Raw genomic sequence first — 14,245 nt, 5'->3', positions numbered from 1 at the left:
AAAATACTTACTGGTTTATTTGAACAATACAGTCCAAGATTAACACTCCAGCCACTGAAGCCCACCAACGCTACCTTTATATATATATAGCGTCAACCAAGTGACCCCCAAGAAGAGACTGAAGGGGTTGGAGAAAGAAATTCCTTCGAAGGGAAACGGTCTCAGAGACAGTGGCTCCAAACCCTTGAGATCCAGCTCTCTACCAAAGAGAGCTGCAGAGGATACCAACTCTATGGCTTTTCTCTGCTCATAACTGTCATCAGATATGTTCTTTTGCTTTGACCAACACTGCATAACTCGCTTCAACTGAACTAGTAAGTGACAATTCTATTAGGCATCTCTGGTTCCAACTCCAAGTAGCACGGGTTGTTACAAAGTATGCTCTGTTTGCTATTTCATTTCATTACTTTTTTTTGTTGTGCATCATTATTTTCATTTCACAAGGTAATAATTAAAGAATCGCTTTGGTTGGTTCTCGAATCTGCTACAGAATACAAAAGTAATTCTGGTGATTTTTGGAATTCTTGAAAAGCTCTAGGACTTCAGGAATTGTGAATTTTCTTTTCAAATGACACCCGGCTTCGTGAGATGTCAACTAACCAACTTCATCTTCATTTTATTTACTGCCACCCGTTCATCATATCTGGTGAATTTTCAACAGCTAACACAGCGGCACAGCCACTTGTGAATTACAAATTATATGCGCAAACACATGACCTCTTAATTTGTAGTTCTCATATTTTTCTTAAATTCTTTTAACTTTTATAGTATATGGACATTTGTAAAAATATCCGCTAGTTGTTCATTTACATTGAAGAATTCCAATTGTATTTCGCCTTCTTACACCAATTTTTTGATGAAATGATGATGAAGTTTAATATGCTTTGTTCTACTGGGAAATACTGAAATTTTAGTTATAGCAAGGTCAGACGCATTATCATAGATTATGATTGCTACAAATAATTTGAGCTTTTTCAACATACTTTTAATCTACGGTCACTAAAAGCCATTGGTAGAAGCCTTAATTTTCTGCGGTTGTACTCAACCGTGGAGTAAAAGCAAGGAAATTAGCATACTTAAACGGTTGGGACAATTGTTGAGATAAGTATTAAAAATAAAGGCGCTCCCCATTTCCGGGTGTTTTTCCCTGCTAATATTTTGGTTTTAACTTTGGCTTGATCACCATTAATTACATGGACCAAAAGTTTGATGGGTCAAGGCCTTAGTGTTGGGATTGATGATTTGGTTTGTCCAATCAATGCCTTTGTGAGGTTGATATAATGCCATGGTTGTTCTCTAAAAGAAAAGGGTCTAAGAATTTAAATGTGGATTCTAGTAAAATTGAGATTTACTGGACCTTAACTAATGCTAAATTTGGTTCTGGGCTAGAGCCAGTGGAGGGATTATTTAGCTGTTGTGTTTTATCAGGAAATAGTTTTACTTCTAAGAGGGAACATATATTTGGGAGGAGGTTTTATGGGGCAAAAACTAAATTTTGTGATAAGGGGAACATGCATGATGTCACAATTGAGTGTGACATACTGACACTGTTGGGTTAGTGATCCGCAGACAGTGATGCCAGGTCAAGAGGTTGAAGTGGAAGTTTAGGGGCAACCACGGCATTGTAGTGGATGGTCTTCCAGTTGAAGTGCTTTGGGATGTTCACTATGGGCAATGCAGTTTTCATATTCCAAACTTGCCTCTCAACTGAGAAGTTATGGTCCAGCCACTCTATTTTTGATCCTTCGGTATTAACTTGATCATACGCTCAGCAATTTAGAGATTCCCAATCACAAGGTCCAGCCACTGAGAAGTTTCTCACTAATTTTGTTTACTTGGAAGAATGAATAGAGAAATGTATTTTTCACTTTTGAGTGTGAACAAATACTTGTAGCGGCGTTTTGCTTAAAAAAATGTGAATTATGGTTCTCCATTATTCATTCTCATTTTACTTCTCAAGTAATTCATAAGTCAAATAGCATAGAACTGTTACTGGTACTCTTGCTTGCTTTTAATAGTTCAACTAAGAATTCTTGTTTTGAACTAGAATTTGAGGCTCCTTAAGAATTTGTGGTAATTGTTGGAAAATTTCAACTCACAACTGACCTTTAGGTGTTCATTGGAAATATTGTTTTAATGGATATTCAAAATGTTAGTGTTGAACTATGATTAATGCCATACATTTATGTCTCCTAAATTCTTTGGGTACTATTTTACCCATTAGATAGCCTACAATCTGATTAATGTATGTACTATTATATATCTATAGGTATGGCATTAAGTCACAAATTGAACTTGATATTGAATCAGTGTGATCTCTCCACACTCCAAAATCCAAATGAACCAGAATTGTTCTTTTTCTTGTGATTTCTTTTGCATATATTGCAGGCCACATATAACCAGAATTCTTTACTTTACTGTGAAACATTGAATCAGTGTGATCTCTCCACACTCCAAAATCCAAATGAACCAGAATTGTTCTTTTTCTTGTGATTTCTTTTGCATATATTGCAGGCCACATATAACCAGAATTCTTTACTTTACTGTGAAACAAAGAGCGGTGGAACTAGTTTCCTAAGCCACATGTTACGTTAAAGCTTGACTTGTTCGTTCAATAGTTGGGAATTGGTGCAAACTTCCTGGCCTTGTTCTACATAGTTAAGGAATTATATCTCTCTGACCCTTGTTAAAGTATTTGGTCAAACTGGAATTTAATTAATTTGTCTTGACAATTTGAAATTTGTGAAACAGTCTTTGCCTTGCTGCACACAGTTGTTGGTATCTGAAATACTACATTTTTTTAAAAAAATTTATTATAAAAAGATTAACTAATTATAGATTCTTTCTTTTTTTATTGCAGGCATACAAGTGTTTTACCTGTATCTGCTATGGATTCAGCTTCTATTGATAATAATGTCATAGCTCTCTGTTTCTTTGATGTACAAGAAAATGGTTTTGTGTTGGAAAATATGGCTAAATAAACAAGATTTGATTCAACAATATAAACCCTAAAAAATTAGCAATGACAAAAAATATATAGATAGAGTTAGAAAGATCTCACGAATTAACTATATAGAATCACGCAAATTGCGTTGTCCTTAAAGGTTGATTCGTACCACTCGGAGTAGAATTCGGTGCGAATGGCTCTCTTGGTCGAACAATCCCCCAAGATTAGATTATAGCAATTTCTTTAAGTTGGACGCACAACCAAGTAAGAAGAACCAAGAACAACCTTATTTGCCTTTTCTTAAAACCAAAATTAGATGCTGAAATTTCTGTGGTGAAAAGCAGAGAAACAAAAGTAGAACAGAGGGAGAGAAGTTGTGGAGTGCGGCTGGAAAAAGAAAAGGTTGATTAAAAGAAAATGAGAGCTAATAAGTGTAATTTTTACATGATTTTTATTATCCTCTTATTTATTAAAATTGTTAGTTTTCCTTTATTTCTTTTGATTTGATTTGATTTTTTATTTATATTTATCTATTCATTTGTGCTTTGAAGGATTGGGAAGATTTCAGATTAATCCACATCTTGTGGATGTAAATCAGTTGACTTGAAGACCCAATTAAATTTAAGTCCAATTCGGATTAGGATTCCAGCCCACACATCAGTTAGTATTTTTGGCATAACTTTCGGCTTAGATGTCCAATCGAGATGATTCAAGTTGGGCTGGAAAGTTAAATTAAAGGGCTACAGCTTTGTAATTTACCAAGAGCCCGAATTCTGAAGTTAAATGGGCCAAAATCGTCGGTTAAGTGAATTCTAAAAATTTGGGATTTTCTCCAAACGAGAATTCAACTTGTAATAGGATTCCTAGACCTATTTAAAGGCTCTTTAGGGCAAATTCAAGGGGAGCTGCATTGAAGAATATTTTTTGGGAGTCTTTCTGAGGAGGAGGATCTGAGGACAATGGCGAGAGCTTCATGTTAATCAACCAATTCAAATGAAAAACATAAGTTTTATTTTTTTTCTTTTTAATTTTATTATGAACTAAATTTTATATTCTAGAGCGTGATGTAGTCTGGCAATGAACACACAATTTATTTTCTGAGTTATTTTATTTTTAATATTTCCATGATTGAGTGTTTAATTCTTATTCTTAATGCTAACTATTTTTTTTTACGAATTATTGTTTGATCAATTGAATTACAATGAGACCGAGAGGTGATTTGTTATTTTAGTTCTAGAATTAAACACCATTAGTTGAGCAAAAGTAGAGATGCTTTACCGCAATTAATGCGATTTTTTAGAAAATTCAAAGAACGTAATTAGTCTCCAGTTAATTAAATTCACATAGAGATATGGAATTGTTAGCTGAAGATATTTTTGATATTATTCGAAAGATGATATTGAATAGTTAAGGAATTTTTAATCATCAACGGGAGATTATTAGAATTTAATAATTAGGAAGAATAAATTGTGTGGGATTTGTTAGGTGAAATCAACTGCTCTAGATCCATTATTGTTTCTTTTTACCTTATTATTTGTGGAACTTGCTTGATTCATTCATAAATTTGGAGATGAGATTGATTGGATATACAATACCTAGACTTGCACTATTCAATTAAATTAATTAAGCTTCCAACCAAACTTCGATAGTTCCTTGCATCCAATTTTTCTATGCTATCATTTGAGTGCAGCTTTCTCGTTCAATGCCATTAGGGTGGACACAGACAGTGGCTTACTATTGTTCATATGGAACCTTTTGAGTAGGTCTTCTAGAGCTTCAATGTGTTGTTCCTCCCAATGGATGCGAATATTTGATTTCTTCATTCATGACTTTTATCCAAATTGCTTCTTTTGCAACTTCTTCAAAATAAAAAATGTTGCTTGTTTTTACTTTTTCAAGCTATTTTCATATGCATTTCTTGCATGTTAAAAATGCCATTTTCGTGCTCTCATTAACCACCGATGTTTCACTATTACCTTTTTTACATAATCTCAATCAACATTTACTTTCCACACATTTCTTGGGGTTTGGATAATGATTTTCTCGCACACAATTTATTTTTTTACATTTTCTATGTATATTCACTTTTCTCACACCTATTTTTAGGTTTTAAAATAAGTATATAAGTGTATATAATTGTGGATATGAGTGTGTGAAAAAAACTGTGAGAAAATATTTACCGCATTCCTTGTTGCAAACTATAATTAGATTATGCTAAAAATAGCTTAGGTAGCTAAGATGAAATATATGACTGCTAGTTTAACTGTTTAAGTATTCTCTAGCGTAGAGTAAGCTACTATGACCATTGATTATTCTCTAAGAAAAGCTTTGTTGGTTCATATAAAATGGTACTTTTTAGATACAATGATGGTACTGACCGAAACCGAAACCCAACAGAATTCGATTAATTTCCAATTACTTCGGTGATCAGTTTCGGTTGAGATATTCATAAACCCAAAATTTCGGTTTCGGTTGTCTAGCACTAAGAAAACCAGCTGGGCCTAACCGATTACATCCCTAGTGCTATTACTAAAATTTACCGTTTGAACTATAGTGACTGCCATCTATGCCAATGCACTGTAGCTTAAAAGTATACCAAAATATTACTATTTTATTGAATCCTCCAATTAAATAATGTTTTTCTTTCCTTTTCTATTTCCTATTTCCTATCCTGTAGCTTTCTCTTCACCCTTTCCCTTAAATTTTTTTTTTTTCTCTCGTCCTCCACTCCTCGTTGACCCATCTCCCCCTCCCCAGCCGTTGACCCATCTCTTCCTCCACTCGCTGCCGACCCAAGCCCCAAGCTGCCACCATTCACTTCTCCCTTTCATTTTTTTTTCTTTCTTCCTCCACTCCTCGCCAACCCATATCGCTCTCTTCCCCCACTCCTAGTCATTTGAGTGTCACTTCTTCTCAAATCAGGTTGTTGTTGGGATTAGTGGTTGGATTGTTGCTATTGTGGTTGAAATCGGGTTATTGCTGTGGTGGGTGTGTTGTTGAGGTAGGTTTGTGGTGGTGGTGGTGGTGGTGGTTGTTGTTGTTGTTGTTGTTTTTTTTTTTTTTTTTAATTTTAAATCAGAGTTCTGGTGGGCTAGTTGTGGTTGTGGTAATGGGCGACTGTGACTGAGTTGGTTGTGCCAGTGGAGGAGGTTGTGGCTCTTGCTTCAGATGAGAGTGAGACTGATATGAAGAGAGAAAGAGGCATTGAAAAAGAAGAAAAAAAATCACCACCCTACCCCTAAGCAGCAGCCAGTCAGCCACCATAGCCCACCCAAAACCAATTAGAACCCACCCAATCACTGCAATGCACATCCAAAAACAACCATACCATAGAGATCAGAACCCATTATTGATGACCCAAGAACTGCTACCACTAAACTGACCCAAACCACGTACATAGAGATAGGCCAACGGCAATAACCCATTGCAGCCCACTATTACCCCTCCCACAGCAACCAAAAAAGGGCCACACATCCAAAACCAATCAAACCACAAAGATTGGAACAAGCTCTAGAAAAAAAGACCACAAAAAAAAAAAACCTCCACAACTAGATTGAATTAAGAATTTTTATATTGTAATCATAAACCTCTCTCTGTTCTAACAAGGTCGGAGATCCTAGTCTTTTTCAATCTCTCCTACGTACGGCCAGATAGTTCAGCGACTAAAATTGGTGAGTTTGGTGGCGTGGCAACTGGCAGGATCAGCGATACGGTGAGGTCAGAGATTGAGTGTGAGAGAGGAAGAGAGGAAGATAGGTTAAGAGAAAAACCATAAGAAGAGAGAGAGATACATATGTGAGATAAAAGAGAGGACAGAGAAAAGTTAAATTTAAAAAGAATAAATTTTTTTACAATTCCTATTTGTATTGTTCTATATTTGGAATTGTATTGTTAATGAATACCAAAATGTTTGGCATTTAAAACATTTGATGTGGGAGGTTTTTTAGTGTTTTGTGTGCCAAGTGCTAAAAATTTAGTATTTGACACAACCGATGTCAATGCTTTGATAGCCACAAAACAACATTCCAAGCTCTTCAATATTTTATCTAAAATACTATTTTTCCCACTAATTTGAATGGATTATTATTAACTGGCACTTTTTTAAAAAAAAAATTGAATAAGTGTTTGAATTATGTTCACAACAAATCAATTGATGTCTTAATCTAATAATAAACACTCATAAAAAAAAAAAGAAAAAAGAAAAAAGAAAAAAGGTAGACACTATAAGTTAAAATTTTATTGTATCTATAAAAAAATTTACCTTATATTATACTCTATTTAAATAATATTTCTTTATTTTTTCACAAACCCATCTACTACCATTTACTTTTCCAAAAAGATTCTCCTAACTAACCCCACAAGAAACGTACAAGTGCCTACAATAAAAGTTACAATCATCTTAATAAATATTTATATTAGAATTATTACAAATTTTCTTGCATAAGTTTACAAATTAACATGTCAACTTAAAACATAAAAAAATTGGTTAAAAAATTTCTATTGCATCTAGTCACCCTAATGCGACTCTGTGTGTGTATATATATATTATAAGAAAAACAAAAAGTATTTATCTCTTAAAGTTATAAAGTAGAAGATTTTTTTTTTTTTTTTGTGAATTTAACAATTAAAATAACATACAGAGAAGTATCAATGAACCTTACATTAACTATATTTATTTTTCAAAAGCTCTATATCTGAACTGGTTGACACATTTTAACATTTCTATAAAAAAAAAATTGGTGTTTAAATCCCCATCTCTATTATAATTTTTGAATTAAAAAAAAAAAAAATTTTTAATTAACTCCAATGTGTGGTCCTTATTGTACGCTAAATCCATAGTTTTTTTGGGGCTTAAATATGTTATATCCTTAAATTAATATGTATGATTTTTTACTAATATAATAAAATTGTACAATATCTTTAAAAAAAAAAGTGTCAATTTGTTATAAATCAAAATAAAATAAAAGATTACAATAAAACTCACTACAATTTAAAATAAAGTATTATCAAAATGATTTTTTTGTCCCCCCCCCCCCCCCCCCTTGGAATTCAAAAATGAAATTGGGTGGCAGAATTTAAGAGAGGATGCATGAGACCGAGTCGGACCTCAGTAAATGGGCCCAAACTAGTTTTGTAAGCAATGCCGAAATATCTTTTTCTCCTGAGCCAGTTGCATGAAATACTAACTCCTATAATGTCTCCGACCTATTTTTGGTTTTTAATAGAAAATTGCAAATTTATTGAAGAAAATGAACAAGTCATGATTTCATTATATATACATTAAAGGATACTGACCATCTCAAAAACTGAAGACACTCCTCAAATCTAATATTTTAGAAAATATTTATTGGGACATGATTAGTTAAAGTATATAAGTGAGTTTCAGTTAGCTCTACTGATAAAATTTCTGATAATTGAATAAGAGATTTGATGTTCAATCTTAGTTTACACCAAAAATTTATTGATGTTTTAATCCAATGATCATGTTAGTTCAACTGGTAAAAAGTCTCTGATGTAATAGTTGGTTTATTTGAAAAATTAATACTGTCCAAGATTATAACACAAAGGCACACCACAATTCCACTTAAAAGCTGTGATAACTTTTAAGAAAAGGTAAAGCAAGTTATACTACACACAACACACTCTCTTATGTAAAGGCATGTGCACATGGGCTTTTTTGTCAATCAAGAAAAAATTAATCTTCACTTAGTTTTCTCTCCATTTTAGGGAAAAGACATTTTGGTGGGCTCGAGAAGAAAACACTTGGACTCTACCATTTATTTTCTTTTCTCTTCACCCAACCAAATACACTCCAAAAAAGTTTTCCTCTCTATTTTCTCTCCAAAATTTTTCATCCACCATATTTTACCTCCAAACAAACACACCCTAAAGGCAGGGTCGGCCCTAGGCTTAGGCCAATTAGGCCATTGCCTAGGCGCCCTTACTAGGGAAGGCTCTAAATTTGGGGGTAAATTTATTTATTTATTTATTTATTTTATATGAAAATATTTTTGGGAGATATTAAAACATTTTAGTTTACATTTTTTTTCACTATTAAGAAGGCTCAAAGAATTAAGTAATGCTAGAGATAAAGATAAGACAAATTTAAATAAATAAGTCTTACATATAGATGTGTTACTAATCACAAGTAATTCAAATAGGAAAATGTTAAAAATACTATAAATTTTACTACATAACTTTTATTCATTTAATTACCTAATCGAAGTATATATGTGTCGAAACTCTCTTTTAGAGACTTAAATCTCGGCCATTGCTTTCTACACCTCACAAAAACTTATACTTGTAGAGTGATCACTATACCAAGGGTGCGTAGTGGTCTCCATAATTTTTATAATTTAATGTGACAATGAATATAATAGGTAGATTTCAACAAACTATTGAATTCATTTTTGAATGAATATTTGTGATTAGTGATATATCTTTGTAATTCTCATATTGTAAATTTTATAATATTTCTAGTATTTTTGTAAGCCTCATGTCATTGATCACATTCATTACAACACTAGTTTGTGGTTAAATTTGTTATAACTTTAGCATTTTCTTAAAAAAAAAAAAAAAATCATATTAAAGAGTAAAAAGAATGGATTTTTAAAAAATTATTAAACAAAATGCTAGTTAAATATTATTTAGATGATAACATAAATACCCTATTTGAAAATTTCACCTTCGGCCTCGGAAAGGCTTGGGCTGGCCTTGCCTAAAGGGTTCGCACTTGACTACTTGTGATGTACTAGTTTGGATGGTCAACTACGCGTACGCATGTCTGATACTTTAGCGTTGTAAATTTGTAATAACAGACATACACGAAATCGGAAATACCAAGGAAAGCAGCACACACAGCAACATGCAAGAACAAATAAAAATTTCACAAAGATATTATTCTTCTCTTTTGCATAAGCTGTTAGCTACAGAGTAGCATTAAAGATTAAAAAAACTTTGATCATTACAAACTTTGAGCTCCAACAAAATAGCATAAAGGGTGAGTTCCAACTGTTAGAGATATATTAGCCCATTAGCATATGCCCAAGCTTAATTCTATTTTGTGTATAAGCCAAGTCTCCTATTTGTACTAGAAGTCTATTAGTCTAGGATTTAGTCTACTATATATACACATATTATGATTCATTGTAACACAAAATTTGTACTACACTCTAATATATTATTGATGTAGCTCTTTAGGGTTTCTTCAGTGAATGTAGGCCATTAGGCTAAACCACGTAATCCTCGTGTGTTATTGTGTTCTATACTTTATGTTTTTGCTTCCGTATCCATACTAGCATATTCAACATTGTGTATCGCTGCTAATATTTAACATGGTATCAGAGCCACCTTCTTGTGGCCATGGTTTTTTGTCTTTACGGTATATTTAAGAGTAATTTTTGTCTTCCACAGTGTTTTTTTCGCTGCATTCATCTTCTTTGACTTCCTACTGCTACCGTCAAAACTCTCTGTTATAGTCATGCCACCGTTAGAAGTCGTATCAATACTGCGAGACCATTGCCTTCCTCAAACTACCGTAACAGAGCCAAACTTCATTCAAGAGATCTTCTTAACCTTATCAAATCTCAAGATTTCATCAAGTTTCTATCTCGAGTTTGAGAGGAGGTGTTAGAGATATATTAGTCCATTAGCATAGACCCAAGCTTAATTCTACTTTGTGTGCAAGCCAAGTCTCATATTTGTACTAGAAGTCTATTAGTTTAGGATTTAGTCTACTACATATATACACATGTTATGATTCATTGTAACACAGGATTTGTACTACACTCTAATATATTATTGATGTAGCCCTTTAGGGTTTCCTCCGTGAATGTAGGCCGTTAGGCTGAATTACGTAATCCTCGTGTGTTATTATGTTTTATACTTTATACTTTTCCTTCCGTATCTATACTAGCATATTCAACATTGTGTATCACTGCTAATATTTAACACCGACAATTAAAAATTTTGGCCATTGACAATCATTCAAAATTAAGAATTCGATGCATCCATTCAAAGACAGGTAGAAAACACTTCAATTCTACCAGTTGTAGACTCTGTAAGCATTGAATTGATATCACCTCTTTGGAGATTGTTAGGATTCTTAGAACAAGAAAAAGGAATATGAGGATTTCTCCTTCCTACTTGACACATTACAGATATTAGCCAAATATTAATTATTAGAAAATTCATATAAGTCTCTTGAAAATTCTCCATTTCTTTTCTTACTATAAAAATTTACTGAATTTTCAAAAGTTCAAAATGAATTTTGTTCTTGAACTTCTTTGATTTTCACGATCTCTCTATAAGGCTTTATATCCCTCTTTACAACATATAAATTTTCTTTAAGTCACCACACCATCTTTTTTTTTTTTTTTTTCCTTTTATTACACCATTCTCTACGAATACTAAATTTAAAATTTCTTCCACACTCATTATAGACGTTATATGCCTCTTGTTAAGATCAAATTCAATGCCAAGTTTTGGAATATAATTATAGTACCCAAAATTTGACCAACACCATTGTTTTTCTTTTCCATGTAACTATTAAATATAACTTAAAATGTACAAGAAACATGATTTACCACTGAAAAATTAAAATAAATAAATGAATGATGATGGAACTTTTGTAGTCTTATATGGTAATTGGATATTAACAATGAAAGAAAACCCCATAGTTTTTTCATATTTAACCTACATAAATTTATTAACTTAATCATACTCATAAAGGAAGACTTAAATTTAATCTTTTAATTATTTTGACATCTCATAAATTAACATAGGATTGAATAAGAAATCAAAAGTAAATAATACACGATTAGATGTCCTTCTCTTATACTTTTTTTTTTTAATGAATATCTTCCCATACTTTGATAGTTTGAAAAGAGATTTCTTCTCCTTCTTCGCTCTTTTTTTTTTCTTTCTTTTTTCTAAAAATTATACCGAATAGTTTCAAATTCTAAAAATTATACCGAATAGTTTCAAATCTAATTTGGCTGGTAAGAAATATTTTTCTCATTAGTCATTTTATTTTGCACTTGTTTAAGATTTAAGCATTAGTGATGTTAAAAAAGAAAGAAAAAGAAAAGTCTTAACATCAGTGGCAGCTCCAGAATTTTTTTCTTGGAGGGTTCGTAGTGACAGATCTAGGAATTTTTCATGAGGGGCAAGTAAAAAATAAAATAATTAATTTTTTTCTATATATACAACTTCTATATTATATACATGTTATAAAATAATTTAAAATAGTATTTAAAATATAATTTAGTATACAATACAACTATATTGTACAATAGTTTAAAAAATTTATAAATAGTTTAAAGATTGGTAAGACAATAATCATTGAATGCATAAACAAATATAATTAAATAACTAATCATACATTTTTTTCAAATCAATAATACTAATTATATTTATATGTAATACAATTAAATAAAAATATATGATAAAGAAGAATAGTAACACACCTAGTAGTTGGACTAGCATTAAATGTGAAACTAAGAAAAAATAGTAACTGATATAAATTTATACTTTTGAAGTGTATGACTTCTTAATTAATTATACATGTGGTCAGTCTCTGGGAATTGGAGCAAGCACTAAAAAAACTTCTTGGACATGAAAATCTATAGAACATTTATCAAACCACTTGATCAAATAGAGAGAAAACTTAAAAACAAAGAAAGGAGAAAGAAAGATAGAGAGAAAGAGGAAAGAATAAAAAATATAGATATAGATATGTTGTGATGATGGTGTATTTTTTTTTTGTTGATGAAGAAGAAAAGTGGAAGGAAAAACAACTTCATTTTGTTGTCAATGGAAAAGTAAGCTAGACTCCTGGAAATAAATAAATAAATAAATAAATATATTTTTAACAAATGAGCAAAAATTTGGAACATAATTTTTTCTTATAAATTTAAATATTTTAAGAGTAATGCTGTTAATATAACACTTTTATAACAAAATCTACGTGGCAAGTTGTTAAAGGTATGTCAAAAAGTAATATCAATTGTGGGTTTTAATAAAAAATCTAATTACAATTTGCCACTTAACTTTTATTGTTAAATTATTATGAAAATATTGTGAAGGTAGCTTTAAGATGATCATATTCAAACTTATTTCAATTGGTTTTAAACAAAATTTAGGGTTAGAGTGTTCAAAAAAAAATTATTAAAAATTTTATATATAAAAAAAAAAAATTTGGCCAAGTCAGGGGGTTCATTTGAATCCCCTGACCTTGGGGTAATGCCATCCCTACTTAACATTATTAGTTTTGCATTGGATTTAAAATGGTTTTTTCCATTAGATTTTGCTTGAATTTTAATGAGATGACATTGGATTTTAATCTCCATCGTAAGTTAATCGGTGATCGATGTATCAACTTTTGTTCAAAACAAAAGGAAATATCCTATTATAATTTTACTGAAGGTAAGCTGAACCCAAGAACTAGGGTCGTCCACTAATTCTTTAATGACCATTTTCAATTTTTCTCTTCCCTATCATATACAAAATAGAATTATTATCATCTAATTACCCACTTTAATTAATAACAAGGAAAAAAGTAAAAATAAAAAGAGTCATTTCATTTTTAGTAACATATATTACATTTTTTTGCAAGTGAGGTGGTCATGTGACCACCCAAAGTAATAGCTGGTTTATTTGATACATTCCAAGATTAACACTCCAGCCACTAATGCTCACCAACGCTACCTTTATATCGTAAATCAAGTGATCGCAAGAAGAGAGCCAAAGGGTTGGAGAAACCAAAAGTACTGAGGATTTTATTTATGTTTCAATTTTTTATAGAAGTCACAAATGGTCGTCTTCTTCTGTAGATAAAGCACACGGCCTCAGAGTCATGGATGAGTTAATGAAAGGAGCACTAATGAGACTAATCGAGTACAGATCACAGGTGCACAGTTTCATATTCACTTGGGAGTCAATTCCAAACAATAACATTATCTTTAAACTCACAATTCTTCTCCCTCATTGTTTCAATAGTCGAGATATGATTGAATGATGTATTTCTGTACCCATGAAGATACCGATTGACTCTTGAGGCAAATCTGTTTCATTGAAGATATGATTTTTTGACTTTAGGGTCGAGATGATGCTTGTTTATCATTGCATTTTAGAATATTTCAAACTACAATCATGTAACTTTTTCTGGACTCACAGCTCACCAACGCACCAACCAACTAAACTAATTGACGTTGTTTCGGTTGGAGAGGAGGACAATAAGGGTCGTACTTTTGATGTACCAGTTTGGATGGTCAACCATGTTGGAGTGTCTGGCTTCAA

The sequence above is a fragment of the Quercus suber genome, unplaced genomic scaffold (genome assembly GCF_002906115.3).
Source record: "Quercus suber isolate HL8 unplaced genomic scaffold, Cork oak 2.0 scaffold_67, whole genome shotgun sequence".
Classification (NCBI taxonomy): Eukaryota; Viridiplantae; Streptophyta; class Magnoliopsida; order Fagales; family Fagaceae; genus Quercus; species Quercus suber.
This window is presented reverse-complemented; position numbering follows the sequence as displayed.